We start from the raw sequence: 14873 nt of genomic DNA, 5'->3' as shown, positions 1-14873 counted from the left end.
ATCCGTACACAGATACAAAATCTTTACAGAGATGTCGTACTACAGAGGTGTAATCTCGAGCGTCAGGTAATCCAAAACGCATTAAACACAGCCCCTTTGTTCCCGGAAAAATTCGCCACAACAATCATGAAGGCTCACGGATATATGGCCGTAGTATTGGGAGAAGTTGCCCACATTATAAAATGTACACCTGTCGACTGTAGCATCCGCCGGACCAAGGAATGTTACAACGAACTTCCAGTAACGTATCGGAACGAGTCCCGTTATTTATCGCCAATCTCGAAGGTTCTTCTCAAAGCAGGGACCCAAATCGAGTGCGATCCACTTCTTCCAGCATTGTACAACATCGATAATAACTGGTATCGGTTCAGCCCGCAAGGAATCCCAGCTCAAACCCCTCAAGAACTTCACCCGACTGCACATCCATCGTGGAATTACAATCCGATCGGAGACTTAGCAGTTTCTGGAATATACACAGTAGAAGAAATTAATCAATTAAGAGATCGCATCATGTTTCCAGCTGAAAGAGCCGCTCTCCTCAACACTATCGCTCGCGGTTCTGCCGGTTATCCAGTGGCAGGAGGAACAATTGCAATACAAAATTTATTAAGTACCGAGGCAATCGAACAACTCGCGGAAGGTACAATTAACAAAATTTGGCATGGTTTGGAAAAATTCGGAATAGTAAGCTCCGGGTTCTTCGCCATAGCGTTTATCTTCAGCATCGTAAAAGCAGTGATCGACATCATCATACAGGGTTACACCCTTCATTCTCTCTACGGTTGGAGCGTCGCATTAATTGGCGCAATTTGGAATTCTATAACTTATCTTTTAATCACACGCCACTACAAGAAAAACAGCCAACGGGAAAATTCATATGAGATCCCGCGTGAAACAGAACTTTCGGAGGTCGTCTCACAGGAGCCGAAACCGTCCCCATCGAAAAGAAGACTTTCTGGCGTAGACCCTGTACTTTTGGGGCGTCTTACAGCCGGTTCTCAGCCTAAGTAAACCATCGGCTTCGAACTTCTCCGGGGAGGTGTTACGTCCTAGGGTCTCCACCATCGTGTTGGCTGGTATGTATCTGTAACATAAAGAAAATATATTTAAAATTGCCGCTTAAAAAAAATAAAATTTATTATTCGAAATAATAGTGACCAACATAGAAAGGCGAAAATAACTTTTAAGGAGCGCTATAGTTCAGTAAACGCTATAGTATGTAGACTAGCGAGCCCCGCGCGCAACTGACCTGCCTCACGGAGCCCGAGCGCCCGATGAGTCATCACTCAGCGCTCTCGAAATTTCAATTTTCATTAACTAACAATAATCGACTTAGAGCATTTTTAACAATTGGAACGTGTTTCTTACGAAAAGGGCTTTATTTTGATACCTCACACGGGTACCTTTTAATCATTTTTACCAAATATCAAAAGTTAACAATTTCAAATTTCATTAACTAACAATTTTACAGTTATCTAAATTTTAACGCTACGAGCGTGTTCTAGATCAAAATCCCTTTCAAATGAATACTCGCACGACCATTTTGCAATAATTCTTCTGTGAGTTATCAATTCGCGGAAAAACCGCGAAAAACCGCGAATTACCGCGAATCGTCCAAAAACGTCGAAAATCAAGTTCCAAACGATTAGATTCAATAGCAAAGACCATAATAAGTAACTTGGGTGCTTTTTACAATTTTTCCGAAACATAAAAATTTAACAATATTTAATTTCATTAATTAACAATTATGTGGATAAATTATCTCTGTTACTCTCAAACGATAGGGAACTCAATGCCCTTTAAAATGATTACAAACTCGACCACTTTACACAAATATTTCACCGATATATCAATTCGCGGGTTAACCGCGAAAAACCGCGGAAAACCGCGGATCACCCAAAATACATCAAAAACTCAGGAAATCAATGGGATTTCATAGCAAAGCGATATAGGACACAGTTCAAAAGCGATCGACACATTTTTAAGCATATAAACAATAATTGTTAATAAATAAACAAATTCCGCTACAAATAAATTATCGTTATTTTCAATCAAGGAATACAAATATATGTGTATGGGGAACAGAACCGCTTATTTCGCTATTTCTATCGAGGTATATGTGTATATAAGGTTTATACATAAGTTAAAGTATATATAGATATGTGAGGACATGTATGTACATAGACTCGCTAAAACGCTTCTTATATAATGCTTAGGCTACGAAATAAATTCACATAGGCGAATCTCTGGAACACTTATTTACAAAAACTGCAAATGCATTTCCGGTCTGAAAGTATATTTTTACACAAATAAAATAATAATAACTCACCCACTCGCAGAGGATAAATCTCGTATTGATTATTGTCATCAGAAAATCCGCGAGGTGAAACCCGATATCTTCATCCGGCGTAGCGCGACAGTACAGCCTATCAAAAGAATTAATTACGCGAATTCACGCACAAACAAAACTAAATAATTCTTCTTTCCAAACTTACCAAAATCCATACGTCGACACTCGTCAACCCTGACCCTTCACTCGAGTCCTTTTTTTTATGACCCTTTCTTTCCAATTTTTTCGAGGGTTTTTCCCAGCGAAAGGAAAGGACTCTAGAAAAAAACTTCTCAAGAGTCTCTTAGGCGAAGTCACGCACGTGCCAGATGTGACAGTCCTCGTCAAAACGCTGTACAAAACTTCCTGGAAAACGCACAGAAAAATAAATTGTTAAATGTTAAACAATAAAAGAAAGTATGCAGAAAACGTACACTTACCGATGAAACTTCGCTGCGCTCCGTCCAAATCGTTGTAAACACCCGTAGAGATCCTGCGAGCAAAATAATATTTATAAAATAACGAAATAATTAATTAAATAAGCAATAATTGTACTTACCAAACTCGAAATGTTATCACTGTCGAATCCAGAAGAACCTGAAAATGGAAAATGGCAATCAATCAATAAAATAAACATCAATTCGTAATCAATTAATAAACAACCAATTAATTGTTATAAGAAGAAATTAAATATACTTACACACCCGTTGTATCCAGAGAAAACCTAGAAACAATAATGAGATAATAATCTTACAATAAATAGTAAATAAGAATGTAAAATCAATAATTATTTAACTGAAGTTAATTAACTATTGATAAATAAAATATAACGAAAATGTACTTACCTTAAAATTAAGCTGAAAATAAATGTAAAATTAATGATTAATTAAACTGGTTTTAAATAATCAATAATTACGAGTTAAACGAATTTATAAAGTATATAGAAACAGTATATAAGAGCACGGATACTCCCGCAGAGCAGCTGAAAATCGAATAGTTTTTAATAAGTTTTTAAAGTTCTCGAGTCTCTCCACAGCTAGCCAGTCGAACTCCGGCCGAGAGCGAGCACGGATACTCCCGCAGAGCAGCTGAAAATCGAAAAGTTTTAATAAGTTTTTAAAGTTCTTTTTCGTACAAGTTAATCGTACAAGTTTATTTTAATTTTGTAACATCGCAACTTAAAAGTTTGTAACAATACATAAGTGTAAAAAGGGTGAAAAGTGTTTAAAATAATTATTCAAATCATCCTTAAACCCTCGTTGAGTAATTTCCACCGAATCTCGCGATTAATTAACAATTTATTTCCGTTGAGTAATTTCCACCGAAACTCGCGATAATTCGAAATCATTTCTTTCGTTCGAGTATTTTTCACCGAAACTCGCGAATTATTATCATCAATTTTCTTCGAGTGATTTTTCCATTCTTTTCCTCGAGAATTAATATTTCTCAATTCGATAAAATCGAGTCTAATTATTTTTCTCGAATTATAAATTTTCACGAGTTATTTTCATCAAGATTAACTAGAGTCTCAACTTCATGTTTTACAAAACCTCGTGTTCATTACTGAACGAATTTATTAATTTCATTCTCTCTTTTATCTAACACCGTAAATTCTTTAAAACGTGGCATTGTTTAATTTCATTTTCGTGCCTTAATTCAGCGATAAACCTGCGGATTCATTTCTTTTATAATCTGGCATACTTCTTTCATTCAATCTCGCAGTTGAATAATTAATTCAAGTTTTTCCATACGATTCTTTTTGTGCTAGACTCAGGCACGTTAGATCGTATTTTAATTCTTCTATTTGTATCGTTCTGTGCTGGAGAATTTGGCACGCCGATACATATTTCTATCTCTCTCTCTCTCTCTCTCATTGTTCTGTGCTGGAGAATTTGGCACGCCAACGAGATTTCTATCTCTCTCTCTCTTTCTCATTGTTCTGTGCTGGAGAATTTGGCACGTCAACGAGATTTCTTCCTTTTTTCTATCCTTTAAACAAACTTGAATTAATTATCGAAATATAAATTTAATTATGAAATTCTCTTATTATGCCTAGACGTCGAGGAGGCGTTAAATTTCAAATCCGCCGGGCTATCGCACGTGCCTGTAATAGACCCGCTCTTAACCGTGGTAATAATAAATCGTGGGTGAAAACGTTGTGCAAAGCCACTCAACACTCACAGCTATCTGAAAACTCTGGTGTCGAATATCCGAACGATATTATTTATAATTTGGTGTTAAAATCGGGTCCGAGTAAAATTCGCGTCGTTTCCGACGTTATCGTTCGGAAGAGCATCTTCATTATCGACGCTAATTCGCCATACTCATTGGGACGGTTGGTCGGTTCATCGATCTTCACTCAACGAGAAGAATACCATCCCGATTGTGGAAACATCTCGGGGGCATCGACCGTTTCCCGACCATCAACACCAATCGACATCGAAGTAATAACAATCGATTAACTCATCCGTCGAAGAATAACTAAACGGTAAGTGAGTTTTATTTTATTTTTATTCTGAAAAGGTCATCCGGTAAATATTTCACGAGCATAGGTTTCGGTCCTGAGGGGGAAAATCTCACCTTCTCAAATACGAGATCTAAAATAAGTCTACGCGTCGTACCCCGTGTATCATTTTCCTGGGCAAATAAATTCTTCCGGTTGCCGACCATCGAGCATACTGCTGACGGTAATCCAGTCTGTATCAATCCAATCGGTCAAGTAGAGTTCCACATTTCCAGCAGTCGGTAAACTAACCAACCGCGACCAGGGCAAATCCCTGTCGTACCAAGCGGCCCGCTCTAAAAAGTTTCTCTCTTACCGTCCGTAGCCGTGAATCGTATTGTCAGTATTTCGTTAGATAATTTGTCTCTCTCTCTAAAAATCCGGGCATTAAACCACACGACGTAACAGTATGATCTCGAATCGCACGTCGGAAAGCGATCCAGAACGAAATGTCAGTGAATCTGGTTAATTTGTGTCGATTCACACAAAAGTACATCGGTGATCTGCAATTTTCACGTTTATGAACGTTCGGAAACGACATCACTCGATTGTAATGTATGATTTCGATTCGCACATCGGAAAGCGATTCAGAACGAAATGTCAGTGAATCTTGTCAATTTGTGTCGATTCACACAAAAGTGTATCGGTGATCACCAATGTTCATGCTTATGAACGTTCGGAAACGACATCACTCGATTGTAAGGTATGATCTCGAATCGCACGTCGGAAAGCTGTTCAGTTCGAAATGTCAGTGAATCTTGTTAATTTTTATCGATTCACACAAAAGTGTATCTGTGATCACCAATTTTCACGTTTATGATGGTTCGGAAACGACATCACTCGATTGTAATATTTGATCTCGATTTGCACATCGGAAAGCGATTCAGAACGAAATGTCAGTGAATCTTGTTAATTTGTGTCGATTCACACAAAAGTGTATCGGTGATCACCAATTTTCATGTTTATGATGGTTCGGAAACGACATCACTCGATTGTAAGGTGTGATCGCGATTCGCACATCGGAAAGCGATTCAGAACGAAATGTCAGTGAATCTTGTTAATTTGTGTCGATTCACACAAAAGTGTATCGGTGATCACCAATTTTCATGTTTATGATGGTTCGGAAACGACATCACTCGATTGTAAGGTGTGATCGCGATTCGCACATCGGAAAGCGATTCAGAACGAAATGTCTGTGAATCTGGTTAATTTGTGTCGATTCACACAAAAGTATATCGGTGATCTGCAATTTTCACGTTTATGAACGTTCGGAAACGACATCACTCGATTGTAATGTATGATCTCGATTCGCACATCGGAAAGCGATTCAGAACGAAATGTCAGTGAATCTTGTCAATTTGTGTCGATTCCCACAAAAGTGTATCGGTGATCACCAATTTTCATGTTTATGAACGTTAGGAAACGACATCACTCGATTGTAAGGTATGATCTCGAATCGCACGTCGGAAAGCTGTTCAGTTCGAAATGTCAGTGAATCTTGTTAATTTTTATCGATTCACACAAAAGTATATCGGTGATCACCAATTTTCACGTTTATGATGGTTCGGAAACGACATCACTCGATTGTAATGTTTGATCTCGATTTGCACAACGGAAAGCGATTCAGAACGAAATGTCAGTGAATCTGGTTAATTTTTGTCGATTCACACAAAAGTGTATCGGTGATCACTAATTTTCATGTTTATGAAAGTTCGGAAACGACATCACTCGATTGTAAGGTATGATCTCGAATCGCAGGTGGGAAAGCTGATCTGTTCGAAATGTCAGTGAATGTTGTTAAATTTTAGCGATTCACACAAAACTGTATCGGTGATCACCAATTTTCATGTTTATAAACGTTCGGTAACGACATCACTCGATTGTAAGGTATGATCTCGAATCGCACGTCGGAAAGCGATCCAGAACGAAATGTCAGTGAATCTGGTTAATTTGTGTCGATTCACACAAAAGTACATCGGTGATCTGCAATTTTCACGTTTATGAACGTTCGGAAACGACATCACTCGATTGTAATGTATGATTTCGATTCGCACATCGGAAAGCGATTCAGAACGAAATGTCAGTGAATCTTGTCAATTTGTGTCGATTCACACAAAAGTGTATCGGTGATCACCAATGTTCATGCTTATGAACGTTCGGAAACGACATCACTCGATTGTAAGGTATGATCTCGAATCGCACGTCGGAAAGCTGTTCAGTTCGAAATGTCAGTGAATCTTGTTAATTTTTATCGATTCACACAAAAGTGTATCTGTGATCACCAATTTTCACGTTTATGATGGTTCGGAAACGACATCACTCGATTGTAATATTTGATCTCGATTTGCACATCGGAAAGCGATTCAGAACGAAATGTCAGTGAATCTTGTTAATTTGTGTCGATTCACACAAAAGTGTATCGGTGATCACCAATTTTCATGTTTATGATGGTTCGGAAACGACATCACTCGATTGTAAGGTGTGATCGCGATTCGCACATCGGAAAGCGATTCAGAACGAAATGTCAGTGAATCTTGTTAATTTGTGTCGATTCACACAAAAGTGTATCGGTGATCACCAATTTTCATGTTTATGATGGTTCGGAAACGACATCACTCGATTGTAAGGTGTGATCGCGATTCGCACATCGGAAAGCGATTCAGAACGAAATGTCTGTGAATCTGGTTAATTTGTGTCGATTCACACAAAAGTATATCGGTGATCTGCAATTTTCACGTTTATGAACGTTCGGAAACGACATCACTCGATTGTAATGTATGATCTCGATTCGCACATCGGAAAGCGATTCAGAACGAAATGTCAGTGAATCTTGTCAATTTGTGTCGATTCCCACAAAAGTGTATCGGTGATCACCAATTTTCATGTTTATGAACGTTAGGAAACGACATCACTCGATTGTAAGGTATGATCTCGAATCGCACGTCGGAAAGCTGTTCAGTTCGAAATGTCAGTGAATCTTGTTAATTTTTATCGATTCACACAAAAGTATATCGGTGATCACCAATTTTCACGTTTATGATGGTTCGGAAACGACATCACTCGATTGTAATGTTTGATCTCGATTTGCACAACGGAAAGCGATTCAGAACGAAATGTCAGTGATTCTTGTTAATTTGTGTCGATTCACACAAAAGTGTATCGGTGATCACCAATTTTCATGTTTATGATGGTTCGGAAACGACATCACTCGATTGTAAGGTGTGATCGCGATTCGCACATCGGAAAGCGATTCAGAACGAAATGTCAGTGAATCTTGTTAATTTGTGTCGATTCACGCAAAAGTGTATCGGTGATCACCAATTTTCATGTTTATGATGGTTCGGAAACGACATCACTCGATTGTAATATTTGATCTCGATTTGCACATCGGAAAGCGATTCAGAACGAAATGTCAGTGAATCTTGTCAATTTGTGTCGATTCACACAAAAGTGTATCGGTGATCACCAATTTTCATGTTTATGAACGTTAGTAAACGACATCACTCGATTGTAAGGTATGATCTCGAATCGCACGTCGGAAAGCTGTTCAGTTCGAAATGTCAGTGAATCTTGTTAATTTTTATCGATTCACACAAAAGTGTATCTGTGATCACCAATTTTCACGTTTATGATGGTTCGGAAACGACATCACTCGATTGTAATATTTGATCTCGATTTGCACATCGGAAAGCGATTCAGAACGAAATGTCAGTGAATCTTGTTAATTTGTGTCGATTCACACGAAAGTGTATCGGTGATCACCAATTTTCATGTTTATGATGGTTCGGAAACGACATCACTCGATTGTAAGGTGTGATCGCGATTCGCACATCGGAAATCGATTCAGAACGAAATGTCTGTGAATCTGGTTAATTTGTGTCGATTCACACAAAAGTATATCGGTGATCTGCAATTTTCACGTTTATGAACGTTCGGAAACGACATCACTCGATTGTAATGTATGATCTCGATTCGCACATCGGAAAGCGATTCAGAACGAAATGTCAGTGAATCTTGTCAATTTGTGTCGATTCACACAAAAGTGTATCGGTGATCACCAATTTTCATGTTTATGAACGTTAGGAAACGACATCACTCGATTGTAAGGTATGATCTCGAATCGCACGTCGGAAAGCTGTTCAGTTCGAAATGTCAGTGAATCTTGTTAATTTTTATCGATTCACACAAAAGTGTATCTGTGATCACCAATTTTCACGTTTATGATGGTTCGGAAACGACATCATTCGATTGTAATATTTGATCTCGATTTGCACATCGGAAAGCGATTCAGAACGAAATGTCAGTGAATCTTGTTAATTTGTGTCGATTCACACAAAAGTGTATCGGTGATCACCAATTTTCATGTTTATGATGGTTCGGCAACGACATCACTCGATTGTAAGGTGTGATCGCGATTCGCACATCGGAAAGCGATTCAGAACGAAATGTCTGAGAATCTGGTTAATTTGTGTCGATTCACACAAAAGTATATCGGTGATCACCAATTTTCATGTTTATGAACGTTAGGAAACGACATCACTCGATTGTAAGGTATGATCTCGAATCGCACGTCGGAAAGCTGTTCAGTTCGAAATGTCAGTGAATCTTGTTAATTTTTATCGATTCACACAAAAGTGTATCGGGGATCACCAATTTTCACGTTTATGATGGTTCGGAAACGACATCACTCGATTGTAAGTGATGATCTCGATTCGCACATCGGAAAGCGATTCAGAACGAAATGTCGGTGAATCTTGTTAATTTCTATCGATTCACACAAAAGTGAATCCGTGATCACCAATTTTCATGATTATGCACGTTCGGAAACGACATCACTCGATTGTAAGTTATGGTCTCGGATCGCACGTCGAAAAGCTGTTCTGTTCGAATGTGTTAAATTGTATCGATTCACACAAAATTGTATCGGTGATCACCAATTTTCACGTTTATGAACGTTCGGAAATGACATAACTCGATTGTAACTTATGATCTCGGATCGCACGTCGGAAAGCTGTTCTGTTCGAAATGTGAGTGAATCTTCTTGATTTGTTGCGATTCTCACAAAATTGTATCGTTGATCTCCAATTTTCACGTTTATGAACGTTCGGAAACGACATCACTCGATTGTAAGTTATGATCTCGAATCGCACGTCGGAAAGCTGTTCAGTTTGAAATGTCAGTGAATCTCGTTAATTTTTATCGATTCACACAAAAGTGTATCGGTGATCATCAAATTTTCACGTTTTTGATGGTTCGGAAACGACATCACTCGATTGTAAGGTGTGATCGCGATTCGCACATCGGAAACCGATTCTGTTCGAATTGTCAGTGAATCTTGATAATTTGTAACAATTCTCACAAAAGTTTATTTGTGATCACCAATGTTCATATTTCTGAACGTTCAGAAACGACATCGTTCAAATGTCAGTTCCGGTCTCGAATCGCATTTCGGATTGCGATTCTGATAGAAATGTCGGAAAAAATTGTTAATTTGTAACGATTAACACAAAAGATTATCGCTGATTACCTATTTTCGTGTTTATGAAAGATTGGAAACGTTCACCGATAAACGTCACATATCACTAATTTTACAGACATTTAGTATCGTAATCCGAAGGGCCATTTGAGATCTGAACTGACAATCGAGCGATGAAAACGTTTCCGAACGTTCATAAACATGAAGATTGGTAATCACCAATAAAATTTTTGTTCAATTCATGATAAATTAACAATATTCGATGACATTTCGATTCGAGATCATAAATTACAATCGAGTGATGCCGTTTCCGAACGTTCATAAACATGAAAATTGGTGATCACCGATACACTTTTGTGTGAATCGACACAAATTAACAAGATTCACTGACATTTCGTTCTGAATCGCTTTCCGATGTGCAAATCGAGTTCATACATTACAATCGAGTGATGTCGTTTCCGAACGTTCATAAACATGAAAATTGGTGATCACCGATACACTTTTGTGGGAATCGACACAAATTGACAAGATTCACTGACATTTCGTTCTGAATCGCTTTCCGATGTGCGAATCGAGATCATACATTACAATCGAGTGATGTCGTTTCCGAACGTTCATAAACGTGAAAATTGCAGATCACCGATATACTTTTGTGTGAATCGACACAAATTAACCAGATTCACAGACATTTCGTTCTGAATCGCTTTCCGATGTGCGAATCGCGATCACACCTTACAATCGAGTGATGTCGTTTCCGAACCATCATAAACATGAAAATTGGTGATCACCGATACACTTTTGTGTGAATCGACACAAATTAACAAGATTCACTGACATTTCGTTCTGAATCGCTTTCCGATGTGCGAATCGCGATCACACCTTACAATCGAGTGATGTCGTTTCCGAACCATCATAAACATGAAAATTGGTGATCACCGATACACTTTTGTGTGAATCGACACAAATTAACAAGATTCACTGACATTTCGTTCTGAATCGCTTTCCGATGTGCAAATCGAGATCAAATATTACAATCGAGTGATCTCGTTTCCGAACCATCATAAACGTGAAAATTGGTGATCACAGATAAACTTTTGTGTGAATCGATAAAAATTAACAAGATTCACTGACATTTCGAACTGAACAGCTTTCCGACGTGCGATTCGAGATAATACCTTACAATCGAGTGATGTCGTTTCCGAACCATCATAAACATGAAAATTGGTGATCACCGATACCCTTTTGTGTGAATCGACACAAATTAACAAGATTCACTGACATTTCGTTCTGAATCGCTTTCCGATGTGCAAATCGAGATCAAACATTACAATCGAGTGATGTCGTTTCCGAACCATCATAAACGTGAAAATTGGTGATCACCGATACACTTTTGTGTGAATCGATAAAAATTAACAAGATTCACTGACATTTCGTTCTGAATCGCTTTCCGATGTGCAAATCGAGATCAAATATTACAATCGAGTGATGTCGTTTCCGAACCATCATAAACGTGAAAATTGGTGATCACAGATACACTTTTGTGTGAATCGATAAAAATTAACAAGATTCACTGACATTTCGAACTGAACAGCTTTCCGACGTGCGATTCGAGATCATACCTTACAATCGAGTGATGTCGTTTCCTAACGTTCATAAACATGAAAATTGGTGATCACCGATACACTTTTGTGTGAATCGACACAAATTGACAAGATTCACTGACATTTCGTTCTGAATCGCTTTCCGATGTGCAAATCGAGACCAAATATTACAATCGAGTGATGTCGTTTCCGAACCATCATAAACATGAAAATTGGTGATCACCGATACACTTTTGTGTGAATCGACACAAATTAACAAGATTCACTGACATTTCGTTCTGAATCGCTTTCCGATGTGCGAATCGCGATCACACCTTACAATCGAGTGATGTCGTTTCCGAACCATCATAAACATGAAAATTGGTGATCACCGATACACTTTTGTGTGAATCGACACAAATTAACAAGAATTACTGACATTTCGTTCTGAATCGCTTTCCGTTGTGCAAATCGAGATCAAACATTACAATCGAGTGATGTCGTTTCCGAACCATCATAAACGTGAAAATTGGTGATCACAGATACACTTTTGTGTGAATCGATAAAAATTAACAAGATTCACTGACATTTCGAACTGAACAGCTTTCCGACGTGCGATTCGAGATCATACCTTACAATCGAGTGATGTCGTTTCCTAACGTTCATAAACATGAAAATTGGTGATCACCGATACACTTTTGTGTGAATCGACACAAATTGACAAGATTCACTGACATTTCGTTCTGAATCGCTTTCCGACGTGTAATGATCTCGAATCGCACGTCGGAAAACGATGCTGGTCGAAATGTCAGTGAATGTTGTTAAATTGTATCGATTCACACAAAAGTGTATTAGTGATCACCAATTTTCACGTTTATGAACGTTCGGAAACGACATCACTCGATTGTAATGTTTGATCTCGATTTGCACATCGGAAAGCGATTCAGAACGAAATGTCAGTGAATCTTGTTAATTTTTGTCGATTCACACAAAAGTGTATCGGTGATCACCAATTTTCATGTTTATGAACGTTAGGAAACGACATCACTCGATTGTAAGGTATGATCTCGAATCGCACGTCGGAAAGCTGTTCAGTTCGAAATGTCAGTGAATCTTGTTAATTTGTGTCGATTCACACAAAAGTATATCGGTGATCTGCAATTTTCACGTTTATGAACGTTCGGAAACGACATCACTCGATTGTAATGTATGATCTCGATTCGCACATCGGAAAGCGATTCAAAACGAAATGTCAGTGAATCTTGTCAATTTGTGTCGATTCACACAAAAGTGTATCGGTGATCACCAATTTTCATGTTTATGAACGTTAGGAAACGACATCACTCGATTGTAAGGTATGATCTCGAATCGCACGTCGGAAAGCTGTTCAGTTCGAAATGTCAGTGAATCTTGTTAATTTTTATCGATTCACACAAAAGTGTATCTGTGATCACCAATTTTCACGTTTATGATGGTTCGGAAACGACATCATTCGATTGTAATATTTGATCTCGATTTGCACATCGGAAAGCGATTCAGAACGAAATGTCAGTGAATCTTGTTAATTTCTATCGATTCACACAAAAGTGAATCCGTGATCACCAATTTTCATGATTATGCACGTTCGGAAACGACATCACTCGATTGTAAGTTATGGTCTCGGATCGCACGTCGAAAAGCTGTTCTGTTCGAATGTGTTAAATTGTATCGATTCACACAAAATTGTATCGGTGATCACCAATTTTCACGTTTATGAACGTTCGGAAATGACATAACTCGATTGTAACTTATGATCTCGGATCGCACGTCGGAAAGCTGTTCTGTTCGAAATGTGAGTGAATCTTCTTGATTTGTTGCGATTCTCACAAAATTGTATCGTTGATCTCCAATTTTCACGTTTATGAACGTTCGGAAACGACATCACTCGATTGTAAGTTATGATCTCGAATCGCACGTCGGAAAGCTGTTCAGTTTGAAATGTCAGTGAATCTCGTTAATTTTTATCGATTCACACAAAAGTGTATCGGTGATCATCAAATTTTCACGTTTTTGATGGTTCGGAAACGACATCACTCGATTGTAAGGTGTGATCGCGATTCGCACATCGGAAACCGATTCTGTTCGAATTGTCAGTGAATCTTGATAATTTGTAACAATTCTCACAAAAGTTTATTTGTGATCACCAATGTTCATATTTCTGAACGTTCAGAAACGACATCGTTCAAATGTCAGTTCCGGTCTCGAATCGCATTTCGGATTGCGATTCTGATAGAAATGTCGGAAAAAATTGTTAATTTGTAACGATTAACACAAAAGATTATCGCTGATTACCTATTTTCGTGTTTATGAAAGATTGGAAACGTTCACCGATAAACGTCACATATCACTAATTTTACAGACATTTAGTATCGTAATCCGAAGGGCCATTTGAGATCTGAACTGACAATCGAGCGATGAAAACGTTTCCGAACGTTCATAAACATGAAGATTGGTAATCACCAATAAAATTTTTGTTCAATTCATGATAAATTAACAATATTCGATGACATTTCGATTCGAGATCATAAATTACAATCGAGTGATGCCGTTTCCGAACGTTCATAAACATGAAAATTGGTGATCACCGATACACTTTTGTGTGAATCGACACAAATTAACAAGATTCACTGACATTTCGTTCTGAATCGCTTTCCGATGTGCAAATCGAGTTCATACATTACAATCGAGTGATGTCGTTTCCGAACGTTCATAAACATGAAAATTGGTGATCACCGATACACTTTTGTGGGAATCGACACAAATTGACAAGATTCACTGACATTTCGTTCTGAATCGCTTTCCGATGTGCGAATCGAGATCATACATTACAATCGAGTGATGTCGTTTCCGAACGTTCATAAACGTGAAAATTGCAGATCACCGATATACTTTTGTGTGAATCGACACAAATTAACCAGATTCACAGACATTTCGTTCTGAATCGCT

Source organism: Venturia canescens, chromosome 6 (assembly GCF_019457755.1).
Source record: "Venturia canescens isolate UGA chromosome 6, ASM1945775v1, whole genome shotgun sequence".
Taxonomy (NCBI): Eukaryota; Metazoa; Arthropoda; class Insecta; order Hymenoptera; family Ichneumonidae; genus Venturia; species Venturia canescens.
Note: the sequence above shows the minus strand (reverse complement) of the source record.